The following is a 24,084-nucleotide window of genomic DNA, read 5'->3' on the forward strand; positions in this document are numbered from 1 at the left end:
CAGAGCGAGACTCCATCTCAAAGAAGGAGAAGGAGAAGAAGAAAAAAAGAGACACACAGAAAATATATTCCAAGAATTAATGGCTGAAATTGTCTCAAGTTTGATTAAAATTATTAATCTATATGTATGTAAATCTCAATAAAGCCTAAGTAGAATAAACACAAAGAAACGTACATACAGACACATAGTTAAAATATTGAAAGCCAAAGGTAAGAATTGAAAGCAGCAAGAGAAAAACGATACATCACATACAAGGGATCCTCAATAAGATTGATCTGAATTCTCATGAGAAACATTGAGGCCAGAAGGTGGGGTAAGAAAGAAAAACAAAACAAAACAAAAATTCTCCTAAGTATCTTATATCCAGCCAAACTGTCTTTAAAAATTGAAGGCAAAACAAAGGCATTCCCAGATTGACAGAAACAAAAAATTCATTGCTAGCAGACCTACCTTTCAAGAAATACTAAAGGAAGTCCCTCAGCCTGAAAACAAGTGATATGTTTTCATGTTTCAAGTGGCTGAGAATAATTCTAATCCACACAAGGAAACAGAGTGCACCAGTGAAGGTTTGTGTAGCATCAAGTAATTATGTAATAATGATGTCAGTAATTCTAAAAGATAAGATAATTGCATATTTCTTCTCTATACTGATTTAAAAGCAATTGTATAAAACAGCATATATTATTGTATTGTTGAATTTATGACTTACAGAAATGTAATATGTTTACCAGTAACAACACAAAGGAAGTTAGGGGGGGATACAAAATTATATTAAACAAATGACACAAGATGGTAATTCAAATTCACAGGAAGACATAAAGAGACACAAAAGTGGTAAATAAGAAAGTTGCTAAATATATACTTGTTCTCCATTCTTTTCTCAGCCTCTTTAAAAGACAGGAGTTATATATAAGATAATATATAAAAAGCGATTGAAAATAAAACCAGGGAAAAAAGATATACCATGCAAATAGCAGTCATAGGATAATAGGAGTTGCTATACTGATGTCAGATAAAATAGACCCTAAAACATTTTTTTAAAATGTTACTAGGGCTAAAAAAAAGACTTTTTTTTAAATAATAAAAGGGTCAATTTATCAGGAAAATAAAAAACAACATTTCATACTTAACAACAGAGCCGCAAAATACATGAAACACATCAAATTAAATTAAAGGGCAAAACAGACAACTCAATACCTGCAGACTTCCACAGTCCACTTTCCGTAATGGATAGAACACCATAGATGCTCTATGGAACATGGATGTTAAGGAATTAGAAAGCTCCAACAGCACTATTGACCAAGCAAACCTAACAGATATCTGCAGAAAACACTACCCAGCAACAACAGAATGTACATTTTTCTCAAGTGCACATGGAACATTCTCCTAGATAGATCATAAGCTATGCCATAAAACCAGTAAACTTAAATTAAACTTAAGTTAATTGAAACTTAAATAGCTTAAATTAATTGAAATCACACAAAGTATGATCTCAGACCACAATGGAGTTAAGTTAGAAGTTAACTGCAAGACATTAGAGAAATACCTAAATATGTGGAAATTAAATAATGCCTTGCTGAAATAACCAATGAGTCAAAGATGAAATCACAAGGGTAATTAGAAAATACTTTGAGATGAATGAAAACAAAAATACAACACAACCAGATTTATGAACTGCAACTAAGGTAGTAAAATTAATAGCCATAAATGCCTATATTAAAACAGAAGAAAGATCTGTTAAATCACGTTCACCCAAAAGCTGCCTCCTTACATATTTTAAGTTCGGCCTAAATGTTTCTCTGTACATCGTGAACTGTAACAAGCGGAGGTGTAAACAGACCGTAGCCTACACTCGTGCCAGTCACTGAGTTTTGGCCAATCACATGTAGCCAACTGTTGAAACTGTGTTCAAATAAGGCAAAAGCCAACATGTAGCCAATCCGACCGTTTCGGTACCTCGCTTCTGTTTTCTGTGGGTCACTTGCGTTTTTCTGTCCGTAAATCATCTTCTACCACGTGGCTACACTGGAGTCTCAGAGCCTACTCTGGCTCGGGAGGCTGCCCAATTCGTGCTCTGGGCAGTTTGTTGGTCCTGAAACAAGCCTGGCACTGAGGGGCCTCCGGTCCCAGACTCCAGACCCAAGGAATTTGACTGGGTCAGTTTTCAATGAGAATCTCCTAACTTCCTCAGATGTTACTGAAATGCTCTGAATGAGATGGTCCCAATGAGACTGAAGTGTCCTGTCTGGAACCTCATTGGCCTTGTCTGATCCCTGAGATGGACGGCCTGAGCTGGCTCCAATATGCCAGCCCCTTCAGATATTTGAGTCTCAGACAAGCTGGGGGTGGAGGGATGCAGACAGCAGAGAGTTCTTCATACTCTTCACGTTTCCATCTGCTCCTGGGGTCACCCTGGTGGCTGCGGGTGGCTCAGGGCCTGAAAATGGAGCTGGGAGCCTCAGGAGCCTCCATTCTCCTGATCTATGAACAGTGTGCGGTTTTATCATATTCCTTTTGGAAAGTGACGTCTTGCTCTTACCTTCCAAACAAGCAGGGTTATAAATCAGGCAACTGTGAAAACTCATTTTTGTAAAACAGACAACCCTAGGAGGATGAATGTTTAAATGTGACAAAATCTTGCTATGGAGGGCAATGTTATGGGTTGAATCATGCCGCCTTTCCATTAGTATGGTGAAGTTCTAACACCCAGTATCTCAGAATGGGACCTAATTTGGAGATAGGGTCTTTATAGAGGTAATCAAGCTAAAACAAGGTCATTAGGGTGACCCCCAAATCAGCATGACTGGTGTTCCTATCAAAGGGGGAAATTTGAACACAGAAACACATACACAGGGACAACACCCATCTACAAGCCAAGTAGAGAAGCCTGAAACAGATCTTTCCTTCAAAGACATCAGAAGGAACCAACTCTGCTAACACCTTGGTCTTGGACTTCCAGCCTCCAGAACTGTGAGAGGCTAAATCTCTGTTCCTTAAGCCTTCTAGTTTGTGGTACGTTATTAAGGCAGCCCTAACAAACTAATACAGGGGATCGCAATTTACATCTAGAGTCCTGAAAGTACAGTGAATGCCTGACCCAGCCACATTCACCCAAAAGCCAACTCTTCTCTGGCCGTGCCTGGCACTGTCAGCAAGGCCTTCACAGAGTCTTTCCTTGGCAAGACTCCTAAAGACTAAGGGTGATTTATGAACTGGGTTCGTGATCACATTGAAAGACTCTAAAGCCTAGGTGTAGGATACCCAGACCAATGGCCAGAGACACTTTGCTGGAGAGGGGATGACCCTGACCCAGTTGAAGCTCTCTCCTCTCCAGCACCATTTTTCAATGGCCTCTTCTCCAAACCAACCGCTTTGTGGCATCCAATCCTTTATGAGTTTTACTCCCAGCATTGGACAATTTCTAAGCCTCCGATTCATTCTTTTAGGTTTTTGATCACTGATTCCAAGGCTTTCTCTTCACACACCAATGTTCTCACCAGATGTCCGTCTGACACCCCAGCCCTACCATGCCTGGGTCTCCCATTCCAAGGTCCATTCCCTCCACCTCAGCTCCCTCCTGGATCTCATTGTCAGCAGGAACTACTCCTCATCTGACATTTCCTCTCATCATGACCTCTTAGCCTCCTGCCTCCTCAATCCCACTGAACCTGTCCACCTCACTATTCCCCCTCCACACTATTAAAGCAGCATTTTAGAAGAGGGATCTTTGAGAGGCTGAGGTCTACTTTCAACATCTGGGCTCTATATCTCTAGTCAGACATGGCTTCTCAACCACCACTGGTTCTAATTCCACTTGGTGTCTGACCTCCATCTTGGACATCCTTCACCCTTGAGTAAGAACAGAGAGTCAGGTTTTTGTGGCTCAACCTTGATCTTCTCTCCACTGGGTTTCTCCCTCAGGCTGTATCACCCTCTCTCCACTCGTTAACCAGCCTCCCTGCTTGGCCCTGGCTCAGCCCTGTCAGTCTACACAGCTGGCCTCCCCTCAAGGGTGGGATCAGGCAAAATCTACTTTTCCATGTCCCACAGACCCCAAACTCTTCTCCTCGTCGTCGTCGTCGTCATCCTCCTCCTCCTCCTCCTCCTCCGCCTCTTCCTCCTCCTCCTCCTCCGCCTCCTCCTCCTCCTCCTCCTCCTCCTCCTCCTCCTCTCGTTTCCTCCTTAGACTTCCTCGATGGACTGGCTTTCCCATTCACCTTGCTGCTGTTCTCAGTCTTGCTGCATCCCTCTCAGCAGAGACACCTCACCTCTTCTTCATCTGGAGGAAGACAGGCAGATGCCTCCCTACCTGCCTTTCTGAGCGTGAGAAAACCATGTGTCTGTGTGTGACAGAGACTTCTGAGCAGGCAAAAAGCATCGGTGTGGAAGAGAAGAAGGAACCCTCTGATGCCCACTTCCAGCAGGATTTTCCATCTCCAGGCCATGGCCTTGAGAGCTGCTTCACTTTCACAGAACCTGCTGCAGGGAGGGGAAGCACAAGTAGCCTTGGGCATAAACCTTGGAAATGTGGCCTAAGAACCTGAGACCTTCACAAGAAACAGGAAAAGTTGAACAGAAAGAGGCACCTGCTCCACCTCCATCAATTATCACCCTCTTCTTGCAACTGTGGAAGCTCCCACCCCTTGGCTGTGTTGCCTCCCCTGCCCGTGGAGTCTGGGCCCTTCCATCCCTGTACCATCATCTGTCAGTATTTTCTTTCCAATGAACCTCAGCCATCCCACTCCTTCTCTTCATCCACACATTTCTTGTAAGGATCTTTGGTACTTCTTCATCTCCTCCTCCTCCTCTTCAGCCAGTGCCGTATGGATTCTGACCTCAGATGGTGCCTCTGCCAAACATCCTCTGCAAAATCACAGCCAGCTCCAAACTCCTGGGTTCAGGGTTCTCTCCTCGGTTTTTACTATATTCAAATCCTCAACAGCATCTGACTAAGCACTTCTTTTTGCAACTCTGGCCTCCCGTATTCTCCAAGGTACCTCTATCCTGGTTCTCCTTCTCTAACTGCTTTTTCCTCTTCCTCCAACTGCTCTCAATGGCACCATCCTCCCCAAATTCCACACATCTCCTCTTTCTAGAGCCTCTAGAAGAAAGTGCTTCCTCTCTCTTACAGCTTGGAGTATGATCAGAATCTCCGATTCTCAAATGCAGTGGCGTCTGGACCCCACATTTCAAACTGCCCACCAGACATTTCTTCCTGGAGGTGGGAAAACTTTTGGGTACTTTAAAATCAGTCTGTTCAAAATGGAACTTTTTTGATACACTCCTCCAATGAAATATTTTGATACAGTAGAGGGAAGCTCATACATCCCTCTCTCCTGTCCCAAAATGATTGCACCGATTAAGGCTATGGGAGCTGTTAGTGATGATGTCACCAATGGAGTTTCTAACCAGAGGTGAATCGCACCACAGCGCAGATCAGCCCCATAGAGAACTAAACTTCTGATTGTCACTTTTCTGGGAAAAAAACTTCCCATGGTGCTATAGTTGAGATGTTTGTCCCCTCCAAATCATGTTGAAATTTGATCCCAATGTTGGAGATGGAGCCTCGTGGGAGGCGTTTGGTTCATGGAGAGATGGAGCCCTCATGAATAGATTAATGTCCTCCCTTGGGGGAGGGTGAGTAACTTCTCACTCGTTCAATCCAGGGTGACCTGGTTGTTAAAAAGAGCCTGGTTGGCCGGGCGCGGTGGCTCAAGCCTGTAATCCCAGCACTTTGGGAGGCCGAGGCGGGCGGATCACAAGGTCAGGAGATCGAGACCACAGTGAAACCCCGTCTCTACTAAAAATACAAAAAATTAGCCGGGCGCGGTGGCGGGCGCCTGTAGTCCTAGCTACTCAGGAGGCTGAGGCAGGAGAATGGCGTGAACCCAGGAGGCGGAGCTTGCAGTGAGCCGAGATCGCGCCACTGCACTCCAGCCTGGGCAACAGCGTGAGACTCCGTCTAAAAAAAAAAAAAAAAAAAAAGAGCCTGGTACCTTCCCCGTCTCTCATGCTTCCTCTCTCACCGTGTGATCTCTGCACCCAGTGCTGCTTTGGCTTCCAGCAGGAATGGAAGCAACCTGAAGCCCTCCCCAGAAGCAGATGCTGCACATGCTTCCTGTACAGCCTGCAGAACCATGAGCCAAATAAACCACTTTTCTTTATGAATTACTTGGATTCAGGTATTTCTTTACAGCAACACTAAACAGATTAAGACCCAGAGAGACAGGCTTTAATATTATTCTGTTCTTTTCCCTAAAGGTCTTATATTACTATTAAATATCATCCCAATCATAAAAATGATGCATTGCTAGGGTAAAATGTTGTCTTGGTTGTGTGCCCGCCATGTGTTATACAATCCTCCTCTCTTCCTCCACATTCATCAACAATTTTCCCATTTAAAACCTCTCTGCATATTTATTGCCTCTCTCTGCCTGACACAGTTATGGACAGCACCCAGGAGCACCCAGTTACTCATTTTAGAGTTTATGAAGCAGATGTCAGGCACAGACAGATTACTGGTGAGCCATCATATGGGTGACATTTTAATTTTACATCCTTGTGGCGTAAGGTTGTGGTTTGGATTTTGCACTTATTTTCTTTTTCTTGCGAGAGAGGGAAGGAGGGTTGAAATATGCCTGCGTTACAAGTCACAGTGCCTCCAGCAAGAACCACTGCAACAACAAAGGAAATTCATTTTCTCACCCTCCTTGGTGCAAGATTTGTTTCTTCATAGAGAGACAAGCATGCAGTATAATATAAAAAGTGAAAGCCCAAAAAAGGATTTAAAAGGGTGTTTATAGTCTTATTATAAAAGTTCAGTCCTGATACCACAGCAGGAAGGCAAAATCATAAAAGTACATAATGCACTTTAGAAATCATAGCGCTGCCTCTGAGTGAAGGATGGGGACCACTGGAGGGCAGCGGGAGGGGCAGGTAAAGATGCAAGGGAGGTGCAGGTCCATGGGAAGAAAGGAGACAAGAGGATGGTGAGGTGCTGGCTCTGGCTCCTGGGGACCCTGCTGCATTTGATTCCTGAAGAGTCAGGAGAAGGCACCTGATGCTTTGCCACTGCCTCCAGACTTTTAACCCTCATGACTGTGAAGAACAAGGAAGCGGCCAGGAGGAGTTCACCCTGTGAATAGTGTTTGTAATGGAAAATAAAATACAAATTTAAAACCTTTGTAGCGTTACTTCCATAGGAATTTCCTTTGTGTGTGGATGTCAGGGTGCCCACGGCCCAGCTGTTGGTGCTGCGCTCCAGTCTGTAAGCAAAGCCAATGCCGAACCCACAGCTACCTAACCTGTGGACCTGCTGGAGGGGGGCCAGAGTTCATAAACTGCTGGGAAGTGTCCCCAGCATAGTAATGCTCTTCTGGGGGTTCCAAATGGGGGAAGGGTATCCTCCCCTAAGTCAAAAGAATAAGAAAGGGGTAGTGGTCAGCCACACTGGAGCCAAAGTGAGGCCCATGGTGCGCTGGGGGAGGAGGGAGCCTTGTGCTCAAACTGGTCCTGCAGGCACTACTCAATTGTGGCATCGGAGTCCTGGGTTCAATCCCCAGCTCCACCAGCAACTGGCTGGCAAGACTGAGTAAGCACTGCACCTCTCCAGGCCTTCTCTACTCCTCTAGGAAAAGAAGGTGACAAGAGGCACATCTTGTAAGATTGTTAGAAGGATTTCAACATGCAGTGTGTATGAAGTGCTTATTTTAAAGTCCGTGATACATTCATAGGAACCAAGTGCTCAGGGAAAAGTTGACTATTAACATGAGCCTTCTGGCCTGCGGTGGAGATGGCCGACTCTTTGGTCTCTGCTTCTTTTCCTTTGCAGATCCATTCCTCCACCTGAGTGGTCCTATCTTGCCCACACCAGGAATGGGCACCTGAAGAACCTGGAGAGTTATTAATGCATCCTTCCCCCATAGTGCAGCTGTGGGTTGAGGGGTACGTGACCCCCTTCGGCAATACTCCTGTCTCTGGAATTACTCTCTGGTGATGTTGTGTTATCATCTGTGTCTTCTCCCTAGAAGGATTCTGCCTAAGAATGAAGTCAATGAGGGGAAATCAGAACTGAGAGATAGAAGGAGAGATCTGGAAGGCCCCCTAGAGCCCCAGGTTCCAGCCATGTGAGAAGGCAGCACTACACCCTGACATATTCTCATTATGGGAGTCAAGAGGTCCTCCTTTCGGCTAAATTACCTTAAGTTAGATTTTTTTCTCTGACCTCTAAAAAGCCCTGTCTAATGCATACCATCCCCCCACACAGAGTGGAGACCATGAATAAGGGCGCCCACCAATGACAACGGGTGGTAGTCAACCCTGTTATGTACCCAAATCACCTATAAGCCTTTTAAAAGGACAGAATCTAGGTCCCATCCCCAAAGATTCTGATTCAGTATGACTGGAGGGCATCTGGACATCCTTCCATTTTAGTCCATAAAGGATGGGAAACCAGGGACCTCCAGGAAACCCAAGGCATCCCAGTTACTGTGGGGAGGAGGAGGCTTGGTGCTGTCAGGCTGAAATCAGTACATCACTTACTCAGAAAGAGGCCAAAATATCATCACTTTTGTTTTACTTGGTAAGAAATGGCCTGTTTCTGATGATAATCATGATCTTCCATTTGATGTAGCCAGAGATGCAGCTGTAGCATATTAATACTAAGAAGCCATTTCCGGCCGGCTGCGGTGGCTCATGCCTGTAATCCCAGCACTTTGGGAGGCCGAGGCAGGCAGATCACGAGGTCAGCAGATCTAGACCATCCTGGTTAACATGGTGAAACCCCGTCTCTACTAAAAATACAAAAAAAAAAAATTAGCTGGGCATTAGTCCCAGCTACTCGGGAGGCTGAGGCAGGAGAATGGCATGAACCCAGGAGGCGAAGCTTGCAGTGAGCCAAGATCGCGCCACTGCACTCCAGTCTGGGTGACAGAGTGAGACTCCGTCTCAAAACAAACAAACAGAAGCTATTTCCACCAACCCTTAATTCAGGTTCACTCTGAGTCTGACAGTGTTTCCTTCCTTCCGCTGGTGTCGCCACCTCCACAAATATCGCTTATGTGCAGGTAGCTCTTGTGTGCACTGTCCCCTTGCCCAGCCCCAGCAGATGGGCCGACCCTATGGAGCCACGGTGTGTCTGTGCCTTTCTCCATTCAGGGAGGCCTTTCCCCAAACTGCAGTGGGGCTTCTCTTCTCCCTGGAGGGCACTCTGCAACTGCATCTTTGTTCCCATGTTTAAACGAGAAATAAAATCCTTTCTACTGTCGTGCAGTGTAGGGTGAGGAAGAGGCAGGTGAGCTATTTGAGTTAGGGTCATTTTAACTAGCTGGGGCTCTGAGAGCAGCCACAGACATCCAGTGAACAGTCTGCAGGACTCAACTTCTCACCAGTTCATTCTGACTCTGGAGGCCATGGCCTTGCCACAGGTCATCAACCCAAACATCAGTGCCTTTTCATTCCAGACATTTCAGACTCCTTCAAGCTCATTAACTCATGAGTACAGTTTCTAGTGGCACTGGCTGCAAGGTAGGTTTCTCAAAACAGAGTGCAAGAACCATCCACAACCCAATGCCTTGGAAAGAGTAGGTGGGAAAAACAAAAAGCCAGATACAGATTCCTAGGTCTCTCTTAGACCAATGGAATCAGACACTCTGGAGCGGGGGCCAGGGAATCTGCATTTAATTCAGCCCTGCGGTATTCCAAGGCCCACCAACATTTGAGAATCTCCATGGTGGGAGGCTGCTTCCTCTCTCTCCTTCCCATGCTAAATAGTGGAAACCAGACAGCTGGGCCCTAAGCGGGCACAGGGAGGAAGGCGGGGAGGCCACATCGCCTCCCCCAGCGCAAGGCATCTGTTAGGAGGCTCTCGGATGAAAGGCAGGAAGGAAAAATGGTTCTTCCACTAGGCTGGCGTTTTAGAAAACTCTGTTTCAAACACCCTGAATTTTGAGCCCTGAAAATGGTTATTATTTTTGCCCTCATTACCTTCTTTCCCTATTTAAAATGGAATCATTGTCAGAAGAAAACTGCAGCTTCACACATCCCTGCCATAGCCTCACACAATAGACACTAAAAATAGGGCCCTGCTTCCAAGCTCCACAAAACTCTCCAAAATGAGAAAATATATACATAACTAGAGGTCTTCCTGGCTTGTCTACTGACATCCGTTTTGCCTTTACTTTCCCCAAAATAGCCTTCCATTCTTTTTGGAATGACCTCATTTTCCTGATGTTCACCAGCTCTGAGCGCTGGGCAGGGGAGGGCGCTGGCTTGCCTGCCTCGACCATTCTTCCTGGGTTTTCTATTGAGATTTGTGAGCTAGTCATCTCTGGGGACAGAGCAGATCTGGAACCTTCTTGGCAAATGTGAGACTTGCCTGCAGCTGTGACGATGACATCGCTGCCCTGCCTACCTTTGACATTGGCCCCTGAGACCAAAACACTAGAGATTTGAACATGACCAGCCAGGCAGGACGGGGGTCAGAACTCCGTACCTAGACTGAGGCAGGACCCCCTGCACCGTGATGGGAATCATAAGGGAAAGACCCCAGAGTGACTTCATGAAGGGATGTGCTGGAAGGCGGATTAAGATGAATGTGGGCAGAAGCTCAGCGACAGGATGGTGGGACTTTCGCAGGGGCAGACATGTTGCTGCCTTGGCATTATGGCAAATCCTAGGGCCTGAAATAGCATGGCTTCTTTTAAAATCCCTCCTGGCATCTGCCCACGGCACCCACACCCAGGAAATGGTGGGTGCGGTCTGTTTTCACCCACTGCGGTGAGCTAGAACAATTTCACTCACTTTGGAAAAGAATATAGACAGGAAATGATTGCAAAGCAGAGAAAGGCAGAGTTGTCATGGAATTATTCCATTCACTTTGGCTTTTCCTTTTGTAACTGGGACCCTACTGTGACTATGCCATCTGCTGTGGACCGGGCCCACCAGGTGGGGGTTCCAACCTCAACTAAAGTAAAGCTTTTCCCATCCCCCATCAGCTCCTTAGCTCATTCCCTAAGCCAGTGTCTAGAGGTCACATGTCCCAGACCTGCCATAGGCGTGCTCCAGGGCCAGCAATGCCAACAGCCGCTCCTCTCTGGACATAGTCCCCTTGTCTCCTCTGAATGGCCCTGAACCACTCACTGAGCCACGGTAAAATAGGCTCAACAGGATAGGGTCAACTCCACCATGGCATTTTACTATCCTGACAAGCCACAGTCAGACATATCAACCCGAACCAATGCCCGTCATCCACACGTCTTTCCAGCATCCTCTCCTCTGGGCATCCCTGGGCACATGCCATCTCTTGGGCAGCCGCCACTACACAATAGATGTGTTCCAGGAAAGTTATGCGTGACAGGGATTTTTAAAATCTAGACTTGTGTGGAGTGAAAATAATTATCTTAGTGGTTGTAGAAATTTTGTTTTCAGAACTAATTCTCCTAACCTGTAGCTCTCATGTGCAGGTTTTCACTTTCAAGACATATACAATCACAAATATATTAACTCCTTCAGTTGTCCACTACCATTTATTGGAGTGGTTTCTAACATGGTAGTAGACAACTAAAAGAATTGATATATATGTGATTGTATATGTCTTAAAACAACCATTTTATTATTTCTCTTGATTCAATGGGTTGACTAGGCCTCAGCTGGAAATGTCTTCTGTTGACCTTGTATGGGGTGTCCCTTGTATGGGGTCTGCAGTTAGATGGCTGGGACATCCTGGATGGCTCCCCTCCCATGACTAGGGTCTTGCTGGAACTGGCTGGAAGGCTGGGCCCTCTTGTTCAATTCACCTGATCTTTCCATGTGGCTACTAGCTTGGGCTTCCTTATAGCATGGCAGCTGGCTCCAGGAGCAAGCAGTCCAAGAGGATAAGCCCTATTGTGCTTGAGAACTTACCAAACCTCTGTTTGCATCCCTCCTGCTAATACCCTCAGTCAATCATGTGGCCAAGTTCAGTGGACAGCACCAGAAGGCTTCCTTGAGAGCTACAGATATTACAGTTTACCACACCCATCATTCCATAAATGCAGCCTACTTAGGAATAACCGAGTCTGGCATACATGAAATCCTGTAAGCAAATTTCAGGTCTCCCTTTCTCAGGGAGGAAACTAGAACACACATAGAGCCGCTCAGTATGAAAGAAAGAGCTGGCCAGCTCCCCTTACCAGGCAAATTCTCATTAACACCAAAGGAAGTTTGAGCACATTTTTGGTTTGTTTCTTTTTGTTGTCTTATTTTACTATTTTTAATAACTTTTTTTTTCTTTCTTTTTTTTTTTTTTTTTTTGAGATGGAGTCTCACTCTGTCGCCCAGGCTGGAGTGCGGTGGCATGATCTTAGCTCACTGCAAACTCTGCCTCCCGGTTCAAGCGATTATCCTCCCTCAGCCTCCTGAGTAGCTGGGGTTACAGGCACCCGCCATCAGGCCCGGCTAATTTTTGTATTTTTGTAGAGAGGGGTTTCACCATGTTGACCAGGCAGGTCTCGAACTCCTGACCTCAGGTGATCCGCCTGCCTTGGCCTCCCAAGGTGCCAAGATTACAAGTGTGGATCATTATACCCAGCCTTAATAACATTTTAATTGAAAAATAACACTTGCAAATAGTGAACTCATTGTTCACTATTTACCTCCTTCAAATCACTAGATTTGATTGACAGTAACTATTTACATGACCTCTGGCCAACAATCTTCTCTCGTGCTTCCCTCACCTGAGAAGCAAGACTACCAAGTTTGCAAGCAGATGCCTCAGTTCCCTGCAAATATATCCACTTCAGAGACGCCTTTGCCATCAGGTGCAGATCTTACATGCCATTGTCTAGAGGACAGAAAATATCCAGTCTGCTCAAACATTTCCTCCCTTGGGCAAAGGTACTCATGATTTCTAGCACCTGGTGCTTAAAAACCAATGTCCCCAATTCCCAGACCATGGACCAGTACAGGTCCGTGGCCTGTTAGGAACCGAGCCGTACAGCAGGAGGTGATGGGTAGGCGAGCTTGTATTACCGCTTGAGCTCTGTCTCCTGTCAGATCAGCAGTGGCATTAGATTCTCACAGGAGCACAAACTATTGTGAACAGCGCATTCGAGGGATTTGGTTGTGCACCCCTTATGAGAATCTAGTGGCTGAAGATGTGAGATGGAACAGTTTCACTTTTAAAATGAAAAAACTCTTGTTTTAGAAATTTTGTTTAGGTTATATATATACACATATATATATAGTAATAGGGGAGATATATATATAGATATAGATATAGATATCCTATTGCTACTAATAGTATGGAGAACACTGATTGTCCTTAATGGAAACTGTTTAGAGAGTTATGTAAAATAAATGCATTTGACACCCTTGCCTCCTCGTCCATGGAACAAATTGTCTTCCACGAAACCAGTCCCTGGCGCCAGAAGGGTTGGGGACATTGAAATAGAGGACTGGTTTTGTTTTGTTTTTAGTAACATTGATCCACTTTTCTGAAGTCCTGCCAGGAAAAAAAAAAAAAAAAGTGGATTTTAAAGCCTCAAAGAGGAAAATCAAGGATGATTATTTTGAATAACAGCAAGAAATAAAAATTCATGACAAACCTTATAGCAGTGTGACATAAAATAGCATAAAAGGGGCAAGGCGTAGCAGAAGTATTTTTTAGAACATTTCCTTAATGGAAAATTTGAAACATTTATATAAGTAGCCAGAATAGTATAATGAATCTCTTCTGTCCATGGTCCAGCTTCAATACTCATCAATTTACAGCCAACCTTAGTTCATCTTGACTTCCACTCATGCATTCTCTCCTTCCAATAATTTCGATGTGCATTCCAGACGTCATATTATTACAACTGTAAAAATTTCAGTGAATCTCAAAGTCATTGTGCTGAGTGAAAGAAGCTAGACAAAAACAATATATATGTTGTTATTTGTTTAGAATTCTAGAACATGCAAACCAATCTACATTGACAAGAAGCTGATCAGTGACTGGGAACAGGAGTGGGAGAGGCAAGAGGAAAGGATTACAAAAGCACCCGAGAAAACTTTTGGGAAGGGTGATGGATATGTCCATTATCTTGACTGTGGTGATGGTTTCACAGGTGGCTACACAAGTCGCAAGTCACAAAACTGCACATTTTAAGTACGAGCAGTTAGTTGTACACCAATTATACCACCATGGATTTATTTTAAAATAACACATTACGGTTGAAGATTGGGTTAATTAATTAATTCATTTTTTATTTTTTGAGACGGAGTTTTGCCCTTGTCGCCCAGGTTGGCGCAATCTTGGCTCACTGCAACCTCCACCTCCTAGGTTCAAACGATTCTCCTACGGCGTGAACCCAGGAGGCAGAGCTTGCAGTGAGCCAAGATCGTGCCCCTGCACTGCACTCCAGCCTGGGTGACAGTGCGGGACTCCCTCTCAAAAAAAAAAAAGAATTCTCCTGCCTCACCCAGTCTTCCAAGTAGCTGGAACTACAGGTGCAGCAACCACATCTGGCTAATTTGTTTGTTTGTTTTGGTAGAGATGGGGTTTCACCATCTTAGCCAGGCTGGTCTCAAATGCCTGACCTCAGGTGATCCTCCGCCCACGTCTGCCTCCCAAAGTGCTGGGATGACAGGAGTGAGCCACCATGCCTGGCCTGAAGATTGGGTTTAAAAACAACCAGGGCTTTAAAAACTTAAGTTAGATGTTTAAAATAATTTGTTTTTCCTTTCTGTTCTCATTAACATAAATATTTAAGGATATACCTTTTCCTTTGAGCACTGCTGCAGCTATATAACTCACAGGTTGTTGTATAGTTTTGCAATCACTGTTTTCTAAAATTTCTTTGTTAACGTAAAGTTGTTTAAGAGTTTTTTCTTTTAAAAACATTTCAGATGGAAGAGTCTTTTTCTGTTTCTTTGTTATCAATGTCTAGTTTAATCCTAGTATGATCAGGGGATTTGCTTGTACTATTTCTACTTTTGATAATTTGTTGAAATTTTATTATGGACCATTATGTAGTCAGAGTTCATGAATGTTTCACTGACCGTTGTAAAGAAGGTAAACTCTCCATTTTCAGGATATAGATTTTTGACATATATCAACCAGATCAATGTTCTTACTTTCCAATTATTTCTGTTATTTGATCTGACATGAATTAATAGCTTTGAAAAGTTTTCTACTACAAGTGTGTTTCTATTTCTCCTCATATCCTCTGTAATTTCTGCCTTATGAATATTGTTGCTATGGGCTTTTGCACACAGATGCTCATTAGTGATTTCATCTTTGCTGTGCATTGTGTCTTTTGGCATTAGAATGCTCTCTTGTTTGTCTCATTTAATGTTCTTTGGTCCTGAATTTCTTCCTCTTTGAAGGTAAACTGGCAACAATTGCTTGCTTTTGGTTTGCACTTGCCTGGTGTGATGGCAAATACTGACTGTCAACCTGATTGGACTGAAGGTTGCGATATCGATCCTGGGGGTGTCTGTGAGGATGCTGCCAAAGGAGATTAACATTGGAGTCAGTGGGTTGGGAAGACAGACCCACCCTTAATCAGGTGGACACCATCTCATCAGCCGCTAGAAAATATAAACTAGACAGAAAAATGTGAAGAGGAGAGACGAGCCTGGCCTTTCAGTCTACGTGTTTCTCCCGTGCTGGATGCTTCCTGCCATCAAAGATCGGATTCCAAGTTCTTCAGTTTTGGGACTTGGACTGGCTCCTCTTTCTCCTATTGTGGACTTGTGATTATGTAAGTTAATACTTAATAAACTCCTATTAGTTCTGTCCCTCCAAGAGAACCCTGACTAATAAAGATTTTGGTACCAGGTAGTGGTTCTAGAGGCACAGAATACTAAGGGTAGAGTTCTTTTGTTGGTTTTGGGGTTTCTGGAGTTGGCTGCTTAATATGATTAAACGCAAAAATGCTAAGGGCTCTACTTCTAATAGTATGGAGAACACTGATAGTCCTTGATGGAAACTCTTTAGAGTGTTATATGAAATAAATGCATTTGACACTCCTGATTCATCACTCATGAGAGGCAAGGAGTTTAGTGACTCTCTACATAATACCTTTGACCATATGTGGAGAACCAAGGAACACAATGAAGCTGGTTGGTTGCTCCTAAGTTCAGTGGACAAAGTGATGAGAGAAAATGATGAACTTGGGGATTCTGATTCCTGGCTTCAGAAGCAGATACTGACCCTCAAATCTGCTAAGATTGCCCTGAGTGAAAGTCTTACCTCCTGTAGAGAAAGAGCTGAAATTGTGGCAAAACAGACACAAGCTCTTATTGTGCGAGTGGCTGACCTGCAATGAAAGGTGCATGCACAGCCTCACCAGGTGTCTACTGTTAAAGTGAGGGCATTGATTGGAAGAGAATGGGATGCTGCAACTTGGACTGGGGACCTGTGGGAGGACCCTGATGTTTGTAAACTCTGATGAACCTTTTTTTGCCAGAAGAAACAGCTCCTCCATCCCCAGTAGTGGCAACATCCCCTCCCCAACCCATGCTGCCATCAGCCTTTCCACCTTTGTCTGGGGAGATCAACCCTGAGCTGCCTGAGGCAATAGTGATGGCCTCCCCTGAGGCAGCAGCCAGGCAAAATAATGTTGATTCTCCTCAGGAGCCACCCCTAACATCCGTGTTTGCTTCTAGGTAACTGCATTGGGGAAAGGGAAATGATCAGACATTTGGGGGACTACTGACCACTGGCTCTGAGCTGACATTGATTCCGCAGGACCCAAAACATCATTGTGGTCCTCCAGTTAAAGAAGGGGCTTCTAGAGGTCAGGTAATTAATGGCATTTTAGCTCAGGTCCGACTTACAGTGGGTTCAGTCCTGTGGTCATTTCCCCAATGCCAGAATGCATAACTGGCACAGACATACTTAGCAACTGGCAGAGCCCCCACATTGGCTCTGTGACTGGTAGGGCGAGGGCTATTATGGTGCGAAAGGTCAAATGAAAGCCATTAGAGCTGCCTCTACCTAGAAAAAATAGTAAATCAAAAACAATATCACATCCCTGGAGGGATTGCGGAGATTAGCGCCACCATCAAGGACTTGAAATATGCAGGATGGTGATTCCCACCACATCCCCTTTCAGCTCTCCCATTTGGCCTGTGCAGAAAACCGTTGGGTCTTGGAGAATGACAGTGGATTATCATAAGCTTAACCAAGTTGTGTCTCCAATTGCAGCTGCTGTACCAGAAGTGGTTTCATTGCTTGAGCAAATGAACACATCTCCTGGTACCTGGCATGCAGCCATTGACTTGACGAATGCCTTTTCCTCCATTCCTGTCCATAAGGCCCACCAGAAGCAATTTGCCTTCAGCTGGCAAAGCCAGCAATATACCTTTACTGTCCTACTTCAGGGGTATATCAGCTCTTCGGCTTTGTGTCATAATCTTATTTGGAGAGACCTTGATTGTTTCTCCCTTTCATGAGATATCACACAGGTCTGTTACATTGATGATATTATGCCGATTGGATTCAGTGAGCAAGAAGTAGTAAATACACTGGTCTTATTGGTGAGACATTTGCATGCCAGAGGATGGGAAATAAATCTGACTAAAATTCAAGTACCTTCTACCTCAGTAAAATTTCTAGGGGTCCAGTGGTGTGGGGCCTGTGGAGATACTCCTTCTAAGGTAAAGGATAAGTTGCTGCATTTGGTCCCTCCTACAACCAAGAAAGAGGCACACGCCTAGTGGGCGTATTTGGATTTTAGAGGCAACATGTTCCTCATTTGGGTGTCTTACTCCAGCCCATTTATTGAGTGACCCAAAAGCCTGCCAGTTTTGAGTGGGGTCCAGAACAGAAGAAGGCTCTGCAACAGGTCCAGGCGGCTGTGCAAACTGCTCTGCCACTTGGGCCATATGACCTAGCAGGCCTCTAGGATTTTGGAGCAAGGCCCTACCGTCTTCTGCAAATAACTACTCTCCTTTTGAGAGACAGCTCTTGGCCTGTTACTGGGCTTTGGTGGGAACTGAATGTTTGACTATGGGTCATCAAGTCGCCATGCGACCTGAACTGTCTATCATGCACTGGATGTTTTCTCACCCATCCAGCCATAAAGTGGGTCATGCACAGCAGCATTCCATCACCAAATGGAAGTGGTATATATGTGATTGGGCTCGAGCAGTTCCTGAAGGCACAAGTAAGTTACATGAGGAAGTGGCTCAAGTGCCCATGATCTCCACTCCTGCCACCTGCCTTCTCTCCCCCAGCCTGCACCGATGGCCTCATGGGGAGTTCCCTGTGATCAGGTGACAGAGGCAGGGAAGACTAGGGCCTGGTTCACAGATGGTTCTACACGATATGCAGGCACCACCCGGAAGTGGACAGCTGCAGCCCTACAGCCCTTTCTAGGACATCCCTGAAGGACAGTGGTAGAGGGAACTTCGTAGTGGGCAGAACTTCGAGCAGTGCACCTGGTTATGCACTTTGCATGGAAGGAGAAATGGCCAGATGTGTGATTATATACTGATTCATAGGCTGCAGCCAATGGTTTGGCTGGATGGTCAGGGGCTTGAAAGAAGCATGATTGGAAAATCGGTGACAAAGAAATTTGGGGAAGAGGTATGTGGATGGACCTCTCTGAGTCATCAAAAACTGTGAAGATATTTGTATCCCATGTGACTGCTCACCAATGAGTGACCTCAACAGAGGAGGATTTTAATAATCAAGTGGATAGGATGACCTGTTCTGTGGACACCACTCAGCCTCTTTCCCCAGCCACCCCTATCATCCCCCAATGGGCCCATGAACAAAGTGGCCATGGTGGCAGGGATGGAGGTTACACATGGGCTCAGCAATGTGGACTTCCCCTCACCAAGGCTGGCCTGGCTACAGCCACTGCTGAGGACTCAATTCACCAGCAGCAGAGACCAACACTGAGCCCTTGATATGGCACCACACCTCAGGGTGATCACCCAGCTGCCTGGTGGCAGGTTGATTACACTGGACTTCTTCCATCATGGAAAGGGCAGATGCTTGTCCTCACCGGAATAGACCCCTACTCCGGACATGGGTTTGCCTATCCTGCATGCAATCCTTCTGCCAAGACTACCATCTGTGGACTCGCAGAATGCCCTATCCCCCGTCATGGTATTCCACACAGCATTGCCTCTGACCAAGGCATTCTCTTTATGGCTAAAGAAGTGTAGCAGTGGCTCATGCTCATGGAATTCTCTGACCTTACCATGTTCCCCATCATCCTGAAGCAGCTGGATTGATGGAACAGTGGAATGGCCTTCTGAAGTCACAATTACAATGCCAACTAGGTGACAATACTTTGCAGGGCTGGGGCAAAGTTCTCTGGAAGGCCACGTATGCTCTGAATCAGTGTCCAATATATGGTACTGTTTTTCCCATAGCCAGGATTCATAGGTCCAGGAATCAAGGAGTGGACGTGGAAGTGGCACCCTCACCATCACCCCTAGTGATCCATTAGCAAAATTTTTGCTTTCTGTTCTCCCGACATTACGTTCTACTGGCCTAGAGGTCTTAGTTCCAGAGGAAGGAACACTGCCAGCAGGAGATACAACAATGATCCCATTAAACTGGAAGTTAAGATTGCCACCTGGCCACTTTGGGCTCCTTCTACCTTTAAGTCAACAGGCTAAGAAGGGACTTATAGTGCTGGCTGGCGTGATTGACCCGGATTATCAAGACAAAATCAGTCTACTACTCCACAGTGGAGGTAAGGAAGAGTACAAATGGAATATAGGAGATCCATTAGGCAGTCTCTCAGTATTACCATGTCCTGTGATTAAGGTCAATGGGACTACAAATGACTTAGACCCTTCAGGAATGAAGGTTTGGGTCACTCCACCAGGGAAAAAAACCACGACCTGCTAAGGTGCTTGCTGAAGGCAAAGGGAATACAGAATGGGTAGTAGAGAAGGTAATCATCAATACCAGCTATGGCCACGTGACCAGCTGCAGAAATAAGGACTGTAATTGTCATGAATATTTCCTCTTTCTTTTGTTAAAAACATGTTTGTACATGTATACACTTGTACTAAGAAAATATCTTCATTTTATTTCCTTTTCCTTTATCATGTGACATAAGATTTATTGACTTCATATCAGCATGTAAGTATTGTTAATTTCATGTACTAGTACTTGGTTGGGGACTGGTGTGTTTCCAGATGTATGAAGGGTAGCTGTATTATGTTAGGCATAATTATGACCTTATTATTGTCTTTATTTGAAGATTATGCATGATCTCAGGAGATGTATATGGGTTCAAGTTGACAAGGGGTGGACTTATGATGGTTAATACTGCGTGTCAACTTGATCGGATTGAAGGATGTAATACTGATCCTGGGTGGGTCTGTGAGGGTGTTGCCAAAGGAGATTAACATTTGAGTCAGTGGGCTGGGGAAGGCAGACTCACTCTTAATCAGGTGGACACCATCTCAGCCACCAGTGAATAAAAACCAGGCAGAAAAACATGAAGAGGTGAGACAGGCCTACCCTCCCATCCTGCCTCTTTCCCCTGTGCTGGATGCTTTCTGCCCTGAAACATCAGACTCCAGGTTCTTCAGTTTTGGGACTCAAACTGGCTCTTCTCGCTCTACAGCTTACAGACAGCCTGTTGCGGGACCTTGTGATCATGTCAGTCAATACTTAATAAACTCACATATATATATGTGTGTGTGTGTGTATATATATATATCCTATTAGTTCTTTCTCTCTAAGGTAACACTGACTAATACAGCTGGTACACCTTTGTCCATCCTTTTCATTTCCAGTCTTTTATGGTTCACTTGTTTTAGATATGTTTCCTTTAAACAGCATAGAATTGGATTTTGCTTTATGATACAATGTGAAAATCATTTATCTTAATGAATGAATCCGAGGGGAAAAATCATGAACTATGTTTCCCCTGCTCTTACACCAACCACAATCAACACCCGAGACTTCTGTGACCAGATGTGTTGGGGGAGGGCTTCCCCACAACCAAGCAAGCAATCCATTCTGCCACAGGTACCAGCTGGGTGTCCTCAAATTCACTTCTAACAGCATCTACCCGGAGGTAGCATCACATCCCCCAGGTTGAGGGCTCAGTCCACAAGACTGACCCCACTTCGGATGCCAATTGCAAGCCCCAGGTTTTTAGTGTGCTTCTGACTGAGTGGCTACAAATAGGGGATTTGATTAATTTACTAGAGTGGCTCTCAGAACTCAGGGAAACACTTATGTTTACCAGTTTATTATAAAGAATATCACAAAGAATATAGATGAACAGATGCACAGGGCAAGGCATAGGGGAAGGGGCGTCGAGCTTCCCTGCCCTCACATGCTGTGTCACCCTGTAGGAACCTCCAAGCATCTAGCTATCCGGAAGCTCTCCGAACCTTGTCCTCTTGGGCCTTTTATGGAGCCTTCATTAGATAAGCATGATTGATAACCATGTAGAAATGTAACTGGACAAAAAGGGCATGATCTAATGCTAATAGACTGAGTGGGGAAACCCAGCAAGGCCTGTCAGTTCAGATTCTTCTTGGCCTCTTTGTGCAGCACTCCTTCCTCCAGGGTGCAGGGCAGGACCACGTCTGAAATGGAGATCTGATGTCCTACAATGACAGAAGATAGGTCAGAGAATTGCTTTATGCCAGCTCCAAGAGAGAAAGGCAGGGGAAGAGTAGAGCCCTGCCTTGGGGAGAGAAAGGAGCAGGTGAAAGGAGAGCAAGGGAGGGCCAGAGAGAGAGACATTCTGTTTTCTGAGGCCTGCCCAAGGGCCCCAATATTGTAACAAGGGCTATGGGAGTTATGAGCCAGGAACCATGAATAAAAACCTATCTAGATATACAGATATCATAATACCACAATGAGATAATAAAAACATAGATATATACATATCATTGTATCACAGTGAGTTAGTCTCATTTACATTTAGTGATATGACAGGTGAGTTCATCTTTGATCTGTTGTTGTTCTCTGAATGCAGTTATTTAAAATCTTTCAATATAAGGTCAGTTTGCTTTTTTGGGAGTGGGCAAAGAGTAAAGAGAGAAGAGAGGAGAGGCGATGAAAGGAGAAAAAGCCACAAGCGATGAGAAGAGAATTAAGTTCTAGTATTTAGAATGATTTTAATGTTGTTTCATTATTTCTTTGTAATCATATTGTCATATAAAACCCTGGACATCTGCTTTATAAACAGCATTAGGCAATAATAAAATTAGTGTGTATTTTCTTCCCTTTCTCCTATCTCTCCCTCCAGTTCCTGACTCAATTCAATAATATTATCTTTGTTAATTTTTACTTCGGACTCTTAAATACATTTTTAACAAAAATACAATTTGTTTCTTTGGCTTTAAATTATTTCTTTGTCTCCCTGAGTTTATCCAAGAAGCAATTACTTTACTTCCTGCCATCTTTACCCCTTTCCCATCCCAATTTGCGAGAGTTGTGTTATTTCTACATTGCCAAGGCTTAAAAGATTTACATCCCATTATGTTACACTAATCCCCACATTATATTTAGTCTTAGATCTGAACTTAAGTATAATCAATACTTACAGTCAGACTTGTGGTTAAAACTTCCATAGTAGACTCTCAATTGGCTGACGTTCATTTTCTGGTCATTTCCTCAAGAAGGTTCATAAGAACTATACTTTCTAAGCTCTTGTACGTTCAAAACATTCTGCTATAGCCTTTGCAATTGTTGAACAGCTTGGATGATATAAAATTCTTGGTTTGCACTTTCCTTAAATATCTTCTAAATGTTTCTCTATCCTCTTCTAATGTTAAATACTGTTTTGGTGAAGTCTGAGTTCAACCCGACTTTTTTTTCTCCCTGTATGTGACTTAGTATTTTGTGCTTTACTGCCTAAAGGATACTTAAATCCAATAACTTTACTAGATTGCATCTCAGGTGGAGACTGTTCTAAATCAGGTTTCCCTGGGAAGTAGTGTGAACATCCGATATGCAGATTCAAGTCTTGCTTTATTTTAGGAAATGTTTTGAATTGCATTTTAAAACACTTTTTGCATTCTATTGTTTTGGCTTCTTCAGAGACTCCAGTTTTGCACGTGTGGCTTTCCTTCACCTCCCTGTTATCTGATTGCTTTCTCTCTAATCTTAACTCCCTGTCTCTATGACATCAGATTCGCATTCCACACTCCCTTCCTTTGCTTCTCTTACAGAGCCTTTTGCAGTGACTTCGCCCCCTTATTATCCTCTGCTTCTTTCCTGAGTCTTCTAGCTCCATCTCATCACCTCCCATCAGCTTGTCATCTTCTATTTGAGTTCTTGCATTTATGCTTTGTGGTTTTCCATTACAGATCAAATTGCCTTGTTAAGGTGCTTTGTTCCTAATTCATGGTGGAATGTTTGATCATAATTTTCACCTCTTCCAGCCCACATTTTACGGGTGCATGTTCTTCTGATGTGATTTGCCGCTCTTTGTGTCTTATAGAATGTTTGTATCAAGGTTATTCCCTCTTCTTTTAAGTGATTCATGGAGTGTACCGGTTGAACTTCCCTAGATCAGCTTTGTGCAAGATGTTCTAACCAGGGGTGGGGAAAGAACAGTTTTCCAGAATTCTTCATCTCATAGGACCTCTTTTTCTTTGTTTTCACAGAGACAGACTGCTTCCTGAAAATATAGTATTATCCTTTATAGAGCTCTGCCTCCTCAGCTTCTCTGAATCACACTGAGTCCCTGAGGGCTTTTGCTGCAGGGACCTCTAGCTCCTTCCCAGGAAATGCAAACAAGGGACCAGTGTGTGCCTCATCCTTGGGAAGTGTAGTTCTGCTTGTGCTCTCAAAGCTCCGCTGCTGCCCTAGATGCTGCTCCTCTTCCTGCGAGCTTGCTGCTCTTTGCAGCCCTTACTCATGTTTTGGAGTATACAGATTACATCTGTCTCTAAGTTTCAATGCAAACGAAACTCTGAAGCTGCATGTGATTTCCAAGAGGAAAAGGAAGCACCACTACCATGCTCATTTCCAAGTCTGATGATTTGGGGGAATTGATGCTGACTTCCAGCCATCCTTCCCAAGGCTTTTGACCAGGTGCAACTAAGGCACAATGGAGGTATATTCTTCCTCCACTACTTGCCTTCCCTCTCTCTCTGGGTCCTGCATCGTTACTCCAGCAG

At 44.5% G+C, this 24,084-nt stretch overlaps 1 pseudogene; it reads left to right on the forward strand.

Annotated features, from left to right (window-relative positions):
- Positions 1 to 21,379, forward strand: part of LOC144333983 (uncharacterized) — a 50,537-nt pseudogene extending 29,158 nt beyond the window's left edge.
- Positions 21,380 to 24,084: the final 2,705 nt, after the last annotated feature.

This window comes from Macaca mulatta, chromosome 13, assembly GCF_049350105.2.
Source record: "Macaca mulatta isolate MMU2019108-1 chromosome 13, T2T-MMU8v2.0, whole genome shotgun sequence".
Taxonomy (NCBI): domain Eukaryota; kingdom Metazoa; phylum Chordata; class Mammalia; order Primates; family Cercopithecidae; genus Macaca; species Macaca mulatta.